Source organism: Dendropsophus ebraccatus, chromosome 4, assembly GCF_027789765.1.
Source record: "Dendropsophus ebraccatus isolate aDenEbr1 chromosome 4, aDenEbr1.pat, whole genome shotgun sequence".
In the NCBI taxonomy this organism is placed as follows: Eukaryota; Metazoa; Chordata; class Amphibia; order Anura; family Hylidae; genus Dendropsophus; species Dendropsophus ebraccatus.
In genome coordinates this window covers 14,414,873-14,430,751 of record NC_091457.1, presented here as the reverse complement: position 1 = coordinate 14,430,751, position 15,879 = coordinate 14,414,873, and positions in this window count along the sequence as shown.

Below are 15,879 nucleotides of genomic sequence, written 5' to 3'. Positions count from 1 at the left end.
TTTTAAAAATGTCAAGACTTATCAGCTGCTGTATGTCCTGCAGGAAGTGGTGTATGGTTGACAGTGTGACACAATGATGCCATCTCTGTCCAGAGCAGTAACAAATCCCCATAGAAAATCTCTCCTGCTCTGGACAGTTCCTGACATGGACAGAGGTGGCAGCAGAGAGCACTGTGTCAGACTGGAAAGAATACACCACTTCCTGCAGGACATACAGCAGCTGATAAGCACTGGAAGATTGGAGATTTTTTTTTTTAAAATAGAAGTAAATTAATCTATAGAGCCTTCTATATAACCAAAATAAAATAGAATTTTCTAAATCTTTATAACCAGTTGATTTGAAAGGGGGAAAAAAATAACACCGGAGTACCCCTATAAAGACTCCATAATAAATTGTCAATACCTTATCGTTACATGCTAGTAACACTCTATACGAGCCTAATTTACATCACAACAGTATAGACACCTAGGGGGGAGATTTATCAAACATGGTGTAAAGTGAAACTGGCCCAGTTGCCCCTAGCAACCAATCAGATTCCACCTTTCATTTTTCACAGACTCTATGGAAAATGAAAGGTGGAATCTGATTGGTTGCTAGGGGCGACTGAGCCAGTTTCACTTTCCACCATGTTTGATAAATTTCCCCCCTTTAGCATAAACTTCTACTGACGGACAATTACAAAATGATATATTATACCCCCCAAAGCCGCACATCTCAGCACATTTTGAGTCTAAGGCCTCTTTAATCCATTAATTCTGTCCTCATTTATGAACACGCAAATACAGGCAGAATGCGGACCCATTCATTTCTATGGCCCCATACACATATCGGTACATGGTATGAATCTGTGTTGCGGCTGTGATTCGTGCCAGGGGGCTTGGATCACCTATCTTGAATGAAGAGGCCTGTGCCATGGACGGTTGCCGGTGCTCGTCCATAGTCCTGTCCATAGCTGGCGGTCTATGACTATTGGAAGGACTATGGGTGTGTAAATGGGGTCTCAAAGAGGAACAAGTCTAAGGGGTGTAGGGGTATGGTTAAAAGTCCAGAAGAACCATAGGCCCCTCCGGCTCATATGTAGAGATGAGCAAAGCGAATCTGACGAATTCTGATTTGTAGCGAATTGGGTGTTTAATTCGCCTCATTGCGATTCACGAATTCGCCAGATTCGTGTAACATGGCGACCGCAATAGCGAACGCACATGTTAGCTTACACTTTACGCAGTTTTGTACATCACGAGATAAACGTTTGCATGTTGGAAAATGATCGTTATAACCATTCTGACCACCGAACAAATTGTTCATATCGGCGAACACGGACAATTAGCGGCATGTTCGTACGGACATACTAACATTGCCACTATTTTTGCCACTATTTTTAATGAAATTCGTTTGTATGAAGGGAGATTAGTCGCCAGCAGAGAGCAGAGAACAAAGGATTACACAGTGGGAGCTGCATGAAAGACGGTATTCAGAGGTCAGAGAGGTCAGTGCTGACTTCAGAGGAGTTAACCGGTGATGTAGCTGTAAATTAACTCTTTGTTGTCCTGTTTTGGTGCCTCATCTCCCTCCACCCCTCCTCTCTCCATAGACAACCATGAAGACAGAGGGGAGAGCTTCAAATAGCTTTTTCATGATATGGCTGGGTTCACACACAGTATACAGTATTTCAGTCAGTATTTTGCAACCTCAAACAGGAGTGGATTGAAAACACAGAAAGGCTCTGTTGACACAATGTTGAAATTGAGTGGATGGTTGATTTGATGAAATTGATTTAATGGTAAAGAACTGCCATTATTTCAATACAACAGCCATTAAATGGCGGCCATGCACTCAATTTTAACATTGTGTGTACAGATCCTTTCTGTGTTTTCAATCCACTCCTTGTTTTGGTTGCAATATGAAGACCACAATACTGCTTGAAATATACTGTGTGTGAACCTAGCCTTAAAATGCATTTTTCGGCTAATAAACCCAATTACAAAGTTTCTTAAAATCACCTGTACGATTGATTTCTCAAATAATAATAATAATAATAATAATAATAATAATAATAATTAAACGACAGTGACACTTTAAGACATGGTATAAACCAGGACTTGGTCTTCACTCTTAAAGGGGTACTCCAGGGTGGGGGCTATTTTTGGATCTGGCCGGGGAGGAGGTGGCTGAAAGAAAAGACGTCCACTCACCTCCCCGGTTCCAGCGGCGGGTCCCGCATCGCGGCGCTCCGGTGCCCGGCTGCTTCCGGGTGTCTGACGCAGGCCCGAGATGTGACATCTTAAAACGGATCCCGCCTCCTTCACTGAGTGGCTGAGCGCACCTGAGACGTCGCGTCACGACGAAGCGGCCGGGCACCGGAGCGCCGCGATGAAGGACCCGCCGCTGGAACCGGGGAGGTGAGTGGACGTCTTTTCTTTCAGCCACCTCCTCCCCGGCCAGATCCAAAAATAGCCCCCACGCTGGAGTACCCCTTTAAAGAACTCAACAAGATACTTCTATGGTACAAATACATTGTCTAAGAATTTTTTTCTGGAATTTTTTCCATTACAATCTCATAAGCAAAAGACTCTATAAAAAAAAAAGATTGTGTCCTTTCCATCATGGTCATCTGCTCCGATTTACCATTTCATATGCCGGTCGCTTTTCCATCTACCTACCCAGCATTCTAATCCAGAAGGCAATGACACAGCTATATGCAAGTAATATGTAGAAGTAGCATTTACAGTCAAGTGCTTGTAAAGGGTCCATAAATCTTGGTCCATAAAACGGTGGAATCCTAAGTAGGTAGGACAGGACTATGATCATATACCGTGTTATCACACTAAATGGAGCTATTTGACTATACAGATAGATTCTTTTTTTTTTTTTAACACTCTAGGCATAGGAAATCATAGATGATAATGTGGACGGCCAAGGTAAAGCTTTACGTTAAGTATCAGGCTTAGCCTTATGTGAAGGAAAGCTTCTCCTCTTGGAAAAGAGGCTTTAATTGTGGTATGTCGGATAAGCCAGGCCTAGAGTAATAAAGCTCATTAGCCTGCTGACTATGCTTACTAACCTTTAACCTTTAGATGTGTGTGCACTCCACAGGATCAGAAGGAGATTGGATAGGGTGTGTATTTTAGCCTAAGTTCCTATTCACTTTAATATAAGAGTTGGGTGCAGTACCGCAGTGCTACCACTATGCGGAGTATAGAGCCAACTGCTTCTGACTCTATTCTCAGTGTAGTACCAATGTCAAAGAGTTGATTGACAGCTGGGTGTCAACAACCCACTACTACCCAACCCACTACTGATTGGTTGGTAATTTTTAATTTTTTTATTTTTCTGGATAGACACTTTAAAGTAAAAGAACTTAAAGAGGAAGCTTTGCTCTTAAATTAGGTCATCAGATTACAAGGGGAATTTGGATTGGGCCCTATACTCCCTGGGCCAGATGCAGAGCCCTTAGCCCAGTGGTAGGGAACCTTGGCTCCCCAGCCGTTGCAAAACTACAACTTCCATCATGCCTGGACAGCCAAAGCTAAAGCTTTGGCTGTCCAGGCATGATGGAAGTTGTAGTTTTGCAACGGCTGGAGAGCCAAGGTTCCCTACCCCTGCCATAGCCCATGGAGTTAAGTGGCAATATATATCATCGGCATTTACATGCATGTGCCACTCAGTGAACTGTACAGGAGCAGGGACTCCTGTTACTATGAAAGGTATCCCTGATCTTCTTGGTATTGTAAAAATATTACTGTCTGTGGTCTGGGCCGAAATTAATCAACTTATACAGAACCGTTATTTCTAACACGCCAAAGTCGGTTTCTTGCTCCCCAAACTCATCAGTACTTGATAGAAGGATAATACTCTTTACGGGAAGGATGGCTTTTGAAGCTCCGCTTTTCCATCGGTTCGCAATAAATACAAAACACGTACATATAGTCTTTAGCAAATCAAGGGTGCGTGATAAATTGTGCCGTTGTGTACCACCGCACAGCTAATTTACACTCAGCTGGGAGAGTCCTGATTTACAGAGTGGAGAGAGATGTAAATCTGTGCAGAACCAGCAGCCGCAGGGAGCCCCAATCATACAAAATCATCACAGGAATATTTTATTTTTTTATTTTTGCGTATCCATATAAGAGGCTGTATTTGTGTGAACGCAGCTGTAAATATTGATCCACTAAAATACAGGCGAATCACTTACATATCCTATATAAGAGGAGTCCTGCTTTATATTCTGGGGTATGGACGACCAGCAGGCGTCCACTATTACTGTACTATTGTTGAGGGTACCATACAAGCAGAAGGCCCATAAAGGGATATATAGGCTCCTACAGGACTCATCGCAAGTTCATATTACTTATTTTAGGTGTATTTAGAGACATCCAATATAGACATATAATTGTGCACCATCTTGGGATTATACCTTCCCTTTAAGTGTGGTTAGAGGCAGCCCATACATTTTCAGGCTATGTTCACACTACGTAAGTTTCGTAATAATCACAGCCGTTGTTGCCGTGATTACTATGGTACTTTCGTAGTGCTGCCGTCTATGGAATCCCGGCCGGAGTGTATACCCATAGTATACACTCCAGCCGGGATCCCTAGTGGCGCCGCAAAGAACTGACATGTCAGTGCACACAAAGGACAACCTCTTTTTTAAGGGAACCAATCAAGCCGAAAACGGCAATAAGGCCATGTACCCTGTGTTCCCTGCTTAATTATTCCGGAATCTTACATTTATAAAGTCCCACACTGTATGCTAATTCCGTGCAAGTAGTCATCTGGGCTGTGGCTCCTCCATGTAGCCACTAGAGATGAGCGAACTATTCAAAAGTTCGTTCCGACTGGACTTGTGGATTTTTTTTAAAAAGTTTGGTTCGACCGAATTTTGGATTTCTTTGGATTTCATAGTTTAAAGCATCTATATGATACGGGGTCTATGTAGGAAATTCACCATTACAGGGTCTATGCAGGATACTCCCCATTACAGGGTCTATGCAGGAAATTCACCATTACAGGGTCTATGCAGGAAACTCACCATTACAGGGTCTATGTAGGAAATTCACCATTACAGGGTCTATGCAGGAAACTCACCATTACAGGGTCTATGTAGGAAATTCACCATTACAGGGTCTATGTAGGAAATTCACCATTACATTGTCTATGTAGGAAATTCACCATTACAGGGTCTATGCAGGAAATTCACCATTACAGGGTCTATGCAGGAAAAAGGTGAAAAATGCAGTGAAGGAGCAGCAGTAGTCATTGGAGGCCAGTGGAGGTCCAACTATAGTACTTGTATATCTGTATGGCACTTTTTTGTTCTGTGCACCCTTTGCTCTCCTATGCCTAAACTATCTACCTATCTATCTTTCGCCCTCTCTATTTTTCTCTCTCAATCACTATATGTTTCTCCTCTCTGCTTTCCTAATAATCTTTTTGTCTTTACTTTTATACAATATCTTCTCAGTGCAGCAGCGGCAGCGTTTTGTCACTGACGAGCTCTGTGCACTGCTAACAGTATGCTTCCTCTCTCTGTGCAGACTGCGTGGTGCGGTCATGTGACCACTCCTCTTAAAGCAATACCGACGTCACACGGGGTGGGCTAGTGCAATATCCCTGCTGATTGGATGTGTTCCGGGCATCATGGGAAAGCACTTTTCCCGCCTAGAACATTTCCTGCTTTCTAATATGGCGGCTGCCATTTTAGAAAGCAAGAAAAAAAAAAAAATTTGGAGCAGACCTCCAAAAATCCGAATCCGACCGGACTCGGACTTTTGGAAAAATCCGAACTGGATCCCATACCGGCCGAACCGGTTCACTCATCTCTAGTAGTCACGGTCCTAGGCAGGTTGCAGCGTTGTAATCACGCTCCTCTGGGCATGATGGAAAGCGCTGTACACTGTCTGTACACTGTCTGTATGCTGTACACTATCATTGTGCACATCGGCAGCGCGCCGATTTCTTTACTAAGCAGAGCATGCACAGTACAGTGGGTGAAGAAACTGCTTTACTGCGCCTACGTGGCGTAGTACAGCAGCAGCTTCTCTTGATGTACTGCGCATGCATGGCGTATGAGGATGAGAAAAATGATATGCGCGGTGAAATTGAAAAAAAAAACGCAATTCTTTTTCTTTGGGGCGGCTTCGTTTTTACGCCTTGTGTCCCATGGAAAAACATGTTATATATGTTCCTCAAGTCGTTACAATTACAACGATATGTAACATGTATAACTTTTATTTTATTTGATGGCTTGTAAAAAATTCAAACCATTGTTAACAAATATATGTTCCTTAAAATCGCTCCATTCCCCGGCTTATAGCGCTTTTATCCTTTGGTCTATGCGGCTGTGTGACGTGTCATTTTTTTGCGCCATGATGTGCTCTTTCTATCGGTACCTTGATTGCGCATATGCAACTTTTTGATCGCTTTTTATTAAAATTTTTCTGGATTTGATGCGATTAAAAATGCGCAATTTTGCACTTTGGGATTTTTTTGCACTTACGCCGTTTACCGTACCAGATCAGAAATGGGACAAATTAATAGATTGGGCGATTACGCATGCGGCGATACCAAACATGTTATTTATTTATTTTTATTTATGAAATGGGAAAATGGGGGGGGGGGGGTGATTCAAACTTTTATTAGGGGAGGTTTGTTTTTTTGTATTAATAAAAACACTTAATTTATTTATTACTAACAGTAATTAGAAGCCCCCTGGGGGACTTCTATATACGCAGCGCTGATCTCCTATTGAGATCAATGCTGTGTATATAACAGAGCACCGATCCACCAGATCATTGCTCTATTATAATGGTCTGCTGCAGACCATCTAAATGGATTGCCGAGCCGGGATCAGCATCATTCCGACGCTGAGCCCCGGCCGGCTCCTTACAACGGATCTCCCCTCCGCGATCGTGGGGGGAGATCCCCCACTAGACAACAGGGACAGGGGCCACATATACTATTTAAATGCAGCTGTCAGCTTTGACAGCTGCATTCAAATAGTTAATTAGCCGTCCGCGGCGATTGGCCGTGGCGGCTAATACCTGTGATCCCTGGCTGCACACAGCAACCGGGGACCGCGGGCTGCCCTCTCTGTTTACCGTTAACGGCCGCACGATGGGTATACCCTTCATGCGTCGTTAAGGGGTTAAGTGTTTCCTGTTAGGTTTTATACTTTACACTCTCCACCATTTTTATTACCTGTCTTTAGACATATTCTATTTGATCGGTATCTTTTTGCAGGTGTGGTCTCCAGAACTGGACACCGTATTCCAGAAGTTAGTCAATGTTCCCTCCAGAGTGGTGATACTGCAGACAGCCATCCCAAGACATTTTAATGCAATTGAGGCTGTTGCCATTACCACCATCCTGGAGTGAGCTCACAATGAGGAAAAGAAGGAGATTATTGCATCTCAGCCTCAGAAAACTCCAGTTATAGAGTCTATAAAGGGACAATGACATCACTGGAGCTTCCTGTAGATTTCTGTTAAACATCTGTTACCCATTGGCCAATATGATATGTTTCACGGATAATTTTTTTTTTAGAAATTTTTAAAAGATATTTTTTGCAGTGTATTGATCTATACCAGACATAAAGATGCCAAACGGACTCTATATTGGCCTGAGACTGACAATGGACCCCTACAGAAACATTCAGTGTGCATATTGGGGGCACGGGAAGGAGGATTATTTCTACTTGGAGGAACAGGAGGGAGGTTATTTCTACTTGGGACACAGGAGGGGGATAATCACTACTTGGGGCACAGGGAGGGGAATTATTACTACTTGGGTAACAGGCGGGAGGTTAGTTCTACTTGGGACACAGGAGGGGGATAATCACTACTTGGGGCACAGGGAGGGGAATTATTACTACTTGGGTAACAGGAGGGAGGTTATTTCTACTTGGGACACAGGAGGGGGTTATCACTACTTGGGGCACAGGAGGGGGATAATTACTACTTGGGGCACAGGAGGAGGATAATCATCACTTGGGGCACAGGAGGGGGTTATCACTACTTAGGACACAGGAGGGGGATAATCACCACTTGGGGCACAGGAGGGGGTTATCAGTACTTGGGACACAGGAGGGGGGAAAATCACTACTTGGGGCACAGGGAGGGGATTATTACTACTTGGGTAACAGGAGGTAGGTTATTTCTACTTGGGACACAAGAGGGAGATAATCACCACTTGGGGCAAAGGAGGGGGATAATCACCACTTGGGGCACAGGAGGGGGTTATCAGTACTTAGGACACAGGAGGAGGATAATCACTACTTGGGGCACAGGAGGGGAATAATCACCACTTGGGGCACAGGTGGGGGTTATCAGTACTTGGGGAACAGGGAGGAGATTATTACTACTTGGGTAACAGGAGGGAGGTTATTTCTACTTGGGACACAGGAGGGGGTTATCAGTACTTCGGACAAAGGAGGGGGATAATAACTACTTGGGGCACAGGAGGGGGCTATCAGTACTTGGGAACAAAGGAGGGGGGTTTACTGCTTGGGGGACAGGAGTTTATTTTTTACTACCTGGGGTAAAAGAGTATTTTTTTTTTAACTGTTTGACTATTATAGAGCTATGCGGTTATTTTCTGCATGTAAACATTTTTACATTTCATGGGTGGGGCACTATTTCAGTTTTTGCAAATATAGAAGTCAAAATCGTCCCTGACTCTCGTCTAACAATGAAAAACACTCTACTTTTTTATTTTTTTATTTTAAGACTTGATATTTGCTCACTACATGCCACTGGGCAACACACATACAATTCACTTAAAAGTCAGTCCTTTGGATGTTCTTCTATGGTTGGAATAAGCGTCTCACTACAAGTGCTTTAATAATTAGAGACATTCCTGTTACATGACACATAGTCGTTTATATAATAAGTTACGGGATAGAAATCAATAATATTCGTGTCGGACCTTTTCTCGTAACAAACATCTCTAGACGTCAACTAAAAATAACTTTTCCTATAGGAATAAAGAGACCAAAAAGGTCAAAAAGCTATATACAGGGATGTAACAAATTGAAACATATTGAATTGGACCTGGAAACCTCTACGTATCCATAACTTACCAATATTACAGTTGCAAGAAAAAGTAAGTGAACCCCCTGGGACTTCTTGGACTTCTGCATTGATTACTAATAAAAGGTGGGCTGATTGTTATCTAAGTCACCATTATAAACATAAACAATGTAACTAAACAACTATATACTGTATATACATTTTTTTGTTTTTTTCATGTTTTTGTGTTTTTTTTTATTCTTATGAAATGTGAAATCAAACCCATAAATATCAGAAATGTAATGAGTTCCGGCTGCTGAGTTGCTAATAAGGGATTCAGATCTGATGACTTGACTGACTGAGAAGTCCTGAGCGCGTCAATCAGCTCTTCCCGGTGTATGATTATGTGCCGTCTGAGCAATCTGACGAACATCCTCCCTGGATGAGACGCCGGTATGTTTAGAACTGGTACTTCCGATGAGTCCAAATTAGCAAACTGTTCCATCCGATCCGCCAGCATCTGCTCTGCCGTTTTAATAAATTTCATAGGGTCGCCAAAACGACGGAGCTAATTACTTCTAATTTCACATCAGTTTACAAATTTCCACCCCAACAGGATGTCCCTGGCTATGCAAGAGCCAAGAGGGAACTTCATCATCCTTATCCCAGCTGGCGTCTGTCAGAATCAGGAGCCTCATGGTTTGTTCCTGTATCTGAACTGTGTGAGACATTAGAGGCTCGCACCAGTCTTACATCATTATCAGGTTCATTTACCATGGGAGTTATTGTATGGCGGAGATGTTCGGGCAGCTATCCGAATGGTGCAAATAGAAACGTACAGGGAGTTGGGAGGCTTAAAGGGGGACTCCTCTTCTATAATACATCTATAAGGACAGGATCTTCCTCGTTAATATAGAGCTCAACTGGTTATAGAGTAAAAGGGACTTCTCCAAAACTGTGAAAAAAAATTCTGACTTGTCAAAATTTTCGATCCATCAGGGTGTTAGTGGTCAGACCCTCATTAAATACTTGATATAGTCATACCATAGCCAAATACTATATATAACCATACTATAGCCAAATACTAGATATAGTTAGTTAGATATAGCCAAATACTAGATATAGTTAGTTAGATATAGCCAAATACTAGATATAGTTAGTTAGATATAGCCAAATACTAGATATAGTTAGTTAGATATAGCCAAATACTAGATATAGTTAGTTAGATATAGCCAACTACTAGATATAGTTAGTATATTACTAACATTATTCGCTTTAGCTGTTCTGATATGCAGGAGGAACGGCTTTAGGTGCCACTAACTACTGGTTGAAAGCTGTCTGTCTATACAGAGCGTACATACACAGTACCGATAGACAACTGTCAGAGTGTGCTGGTGCTCATGAATATCCAGGACTACTGAACACACGTACATAATGGAGTGAACTAGTTATTGTTCTTGTTATTCAATAGGAGATCTTAAGGGGCTATCTACAAGACAACCTAGCTATGGGGGAATGTACCTTCTGGGGGCTTATACGCAGGACAAACCTTTCTATTGGGGGTCTACAGTATCTACAGAAGTAACCTACTTACTGGCATTCTATTTACCTACTGAGGTCCTATCTATAGGGGAATGCAGCCAACTGGGGCCTATTTATAGGGGTAACATAACTGTTGGGGGCTTACAATTTCTATGGGGGGCTTATCTACAAAGTTTAAGTACCTACTGGGGGCCTATCTATATGGGAAACACCCATTGTCAGTGCTATCTATAGGGAACCTATTGACTGGGCACAATCTATAGGGGGAACCTACATAATATTTGCCGATCCACAGCGGCAACTACCTACCGGGAACTGTCTACATTGGGAGCCTGCTTACTGAGGGCTATCTACAGGGGAAACTGCCTATTGTGGTTGTCGACATGGGGAGCCAATCATGTAAACTATTGGTAAAAGATTGGACCCTATAAACTGCTCAACTCCCTAAAGGACAGATAAAAAAGCCGCCATGTTTGAAATGTATGGGGTTATAATTGGATACAGAAATAACAAGAACACAATTTATAGCCTTGTTGATTGTAATTGTAAGACAAGAGAAATATGTCGGATATAATATATCTACAACTATTCAGGAAAATCACAATATGACTTAGCATGGACGTCAATTACAGGAGAGTATATTATAGGGTGTGAAGATTTATACTATATCGGTGGCATTTATCTTCTGCTGAGGTTTCTCTTTTAAGCCTCCATCAAAGACTGGAAGCCTAATTTACTGGGAAGTCACACATACAATCTGTTAGCCATGTGCGTCTGAAGACTAAGGCCACTATACAAATTATCTAAATTATATCTTGTGTACAAGCAGGATTGCAGGGAGTAGACTCCAAGGGGGACATTCACAAAAGTTACAGCAGGGGTGTACACCAGGGAGAAGGCGTAGATTTGCGGGGGTCTTTTGGTAATGCACTGACAGGTTCGGTCGCAGGGTCTTTTTGGTGATGCACTGACAGCCTGGGCGCGGGGGGTCTTCATGGTGATGCACTGCCAGGTCCGGGCGCAGGGTCTTCTTGGTGTTGCAACGCAGCAAGCGGTGGTCGGCACTACAGCCTGGAGCTGAACCTTGAACGGCAACCAGATGGTAATTGGGGAAGTGTACGGTGGTGCTAGTTATTGATACAGTCTCTGTAGCACACAATGGGTAATGAAGAAATGAAAACTGCACTCACCGGCACTAGTGATAAATTCTTTTTATTTCCTAAGTGCGGACATCATAGAGCAGACGCCAGCTGGCGTCTGCTCTATGATGTCCGCACTTAAGAAACAAAAAGAAGTTATCACTAGTGCCGGTGAGTGCAGTTTTCATTTCTTCATTACCCATTGTCTTCTTGGTGATGCACTGACAGGTCCGGGCACAGGGTCTTCTTGGGGATGCACTGCCAGGTCAGGGCGCAGGGTCTTCTTGGTGATGCACTGACCGCCCCGACGCGGGGATCTTCTTGGTGATGCACTGACAGGTCCGGGCGCAGGGTCTTCTTAGGGATGCACTGACAGGTCTGGGCGCTGGGTCTTCTTGGTGGTGCACTGACAGGTCCGGGTGCAGGGTCTTCTTGGTGATGCGCTGACAGCCGGGCACGGGTCTTCTTGGTCTTGGTGATGCACTGACAGGTCCGGGCACAGGGTCTTCTTGGTGATGCACTGACAGGTCCGGGCACAGGGTCTTCTTGGTGATGCACTGATAGGTCCAGGCACAGGGTCTTCTTGGTGATGCACTGACAGCCTGTGCATGGGGTCTTCTTGGTGATGCACCGACAGGTCCGGGTACAGGGTCTTCTTGGTGATGCACTGATAGCCCGGGTGTGGGGTCTTCTTGGTCATGCACTGATAGGTCCGGGCACAGGGTCTTCTTGGTCTTGGTCATGCACTGACAGGTCCGGGCACAGGGTCTTCTTGGTGATGCACTGACAGGTCAGGGCGCAGAGTCTTCTTGGTGATGCACTGACAGGTCCCCGTGTGGGGTCTTCTTGGTGATGCACTGACAGGTTCGGGGAGGGGGCGGCAATTCCAGGCGGGGTGGGGGGGTCGATGGGGCTGGGATACAGGTGACATGGGATCCCTGTTTTTCACAGATTCCACAGATGTGACAGATCTGCAATCATGGATAACTTTACGGGACGTGTGAATAATCCTAAGAAATACTCATATTTTGATGCTTTTAGATTAGACAGAATTGCTGAAGCTCAACTCAGCAAAGAGGGACGGCGTCTGAATGTTAAAGAATTCCACCATTCAGACCATAAACTTTAAACATTTTATTGCCCTTGAGCCGGGCAGAGTTACCAGGTGATTTCTACTTTTATAGCAAACTATTTAAATTACAACTATTAAAAATAATTGAAGGCAAATGGCGAGGAAAAAAAATGCAAGATTAGAACTGAAAGCTGCTCTGGAAAATAATAAAACCGGCAAAATGGGATCTGTTAGCGGGAGTTAAAGGGTTGTCTGCCTCAGGCAGCTCCTCTTCTTGTATCCATAGAAGTTATATAAATGTATTAGGGATGTGGTCGTCTATTCAGGACCCTTATTTATTATCCAGAGCCAAAGCTGGTTACAGAGTGTGTCTCCTGGTCTGGAGCAGGCAGAACAGAATTGGTTCCAGTTGGCTTGGAGTAATGCTAAATGTGTCCTGTGGTGGAGCTGCATTGAACACTTAGTGGTGGATTTCCCTAAAATCCCAGTTTATTGCTGGTTTATGAGGAGACCCTTCCCTATAAAAAGCAAATGTTACACGCTGCAGTACTGTCCAGGTCTCCTGTGTGCATCCTGGAATAGCAGTGGGTATTAAAGTGTACCTGTCGTTTTAACTTTCAAAATCTAAATCAACAGTGGATGTGATATTAAGCAAGTTTGCCATATACATTCATTATTTCTTTTGTTGTGATCATGCTGTAAAACAAAGCTGAACTTACCAGAAGTCCAGGTCCAGTCTCCTGAAGGCATATTTTATGACTTGTGCTGGTTGACTTGTGCTCTTTGAGCAGCATCTTTATAACATCCGATGATGTCTTATTCCCGTAGGAAATTTCCAGTGGGATGTTTTCAAAGCGCTACCCCGTTGCTGCCGGGAACCAGCAGCAACGGGGTGGCATCAAATAGGTAAGTATGATTTTTTTTCCTGGACAACCCCTATAAGTACAGTGAAGCTAACAAAACTAAAATGAAAACATAAAATGAACACCCAAATCTTCTACTACACCTTAGAATTGGCACACCCCAAACGCCATTTTGGACAGTTGATTAAACAACGGGCAAATGGAAAAATTTGACACATTTTTGGGGTTTAATAAATTCACAAAAACTACAACCAAATCCAAATTTTGATTTTACCAACCCTTGTTAGCCCCATTACATGGACCATGGGGGATATAGTCGTTGGTCATTATTTCAGACTTATGTGCTATAAATTAGATTTTTTTGATCGAGTGTAACTCAATGGTGTTACTCCTGTGTTTAGAAAGTAGGTTACGTCGACTCCAGGGCCCCTGTGTTGTAATTTGCTTACTGAACGTTACAGTCTAGTCGAGTTGTTCGTATGGAAGTTTAACGTTTATCTTGCACCCCAGGAGTATTCAGGTTACTGCACAGCAGGCTCATCCATCACTGTTGTGCCGGAGAATGATGCCTCATTTATTACTGACCTCACATCGTACAACTCCTTTGCTGCAGATTCAAGCATGGCTGCCGTGTCAGCATGAAATCTGCTCCTAATTTAAGGACTTAAAGGTCTCCCAATCTAAGTAACTATAATGAGCAATTCACTCGTCTTCTCCTCCAGTAAAGAACAGAGGCAGAATATTCCTTATTTATAATGCTCTTGTAGTATATATGTATCACAATGCGGCATGCATTGTGTATAGAGCATTAAAAATACACAGTAAATTGTTGACTCTTTAGCACTTAAAGGAGAAGTCCGGCCATTCTTAAAATCTAGCAGGGACAGGGACAGGGGGAATTTGATAAGGAGTAGGAACTTACCTCTCCCAGTGCCCACGGTGAGTGCCGGGACTTGTATCGGGGGCCCAGACTGGCTCCAAGATCTCCGGCACTAAACATGTCACGACCCGGCTGATGGACTGGACTCAACCAGTTAGTGACTGGGGTGGGATGCTGCTCCAGTCACTGATTGGCTGAGTGGCCAGTCCATCAGCTGGAACAGGCATTTTCCCAGAGTTGTGACATTGTAATGACGTCACAACTCGGGGGAAAATGCCTTCCCTGAGGCCACTCCTGCCACTCACCTCAGCCAAGAGGAAGGGTAAGTTATTACTCCTTATCAAATTCCCCCCTCCACCTGCAGGCTGCTGGATTTTAAAAAATGGGCGGACTTCTCCTTTAGTTTACAGTGACTTTACCTGGGACCGGGAAGCTGAAGAGCACAGGAGAGAACACTGGGAGTGGGGGGAGGTAAGGTATCAGGTGTATGGGCAAGGGCTTCATGGACATCACTAATGGTGTCCATGCAGCCCTTGTTGCCTGAAAATCGGGCCATGCAATAGGTCCAGTAAGCGAGCTCCGATTTATCAGGTCACTCATTTACTAAAATGATTGGGCCGTAGTCAGCCTGTGTAATAGGGCCCTAATGATTGTTAACCCCTCTACTTTCTAAGAAAGAGTTTTCTCGGTCTTGATTTCTTACTACGAAGAGAAGCCTGTGAACTCTGGCATGTTGCACGCACAAGTAATCAAAAGTTTTTGTCTGTCGGGATCTGAACTTAGCTCTAAAACAAGTTGCTAGAAGAGCGTGGCTGAGCGTTTCCCTCCCTGGAACACTATGATCTCCATGATCACTATAAGCTCCATTATAAGTCTGAGGAGCAAGAAGATGGGTAAGTCAGTGAGCTCAAGGGTTTTGGAGACCGGTGCGGGTCAGAACACTCCGTACCAGCCAAAACGTCTGACGTGTCAAAATTTTTCCTAATCTAAGAGCCCTATTACACAGAGCAATATTCTGCCAAATCAGGCCCATACTGCCGATTATTGCTCCTTGTAATAGAGAGAACGATCAGCCAATGAAATGGTCATCGGCTGATCGTTTCTTTAGGTCTAGACCTAAAATCATTGGGCGTCAGGCGTGCATCATTACATGTAATAGCGATGGCTAATGATTGTAGTATAAAATAATAAAGTATTAACTCATCGTACCACGTTCCCGGCTGTCCTCAGCAGCCTTCTGTTCCGTTTTTGCACTGACAGGCCATGGCCGCTCAGCCAATGACTGGTCGGGACTAAAGATGATTGAACATCGGGAAATGTCAGGTTCGATCGAACTCGAACCTTCAGCATTTGATTCCCGATGCCTTCCGGTTCCAT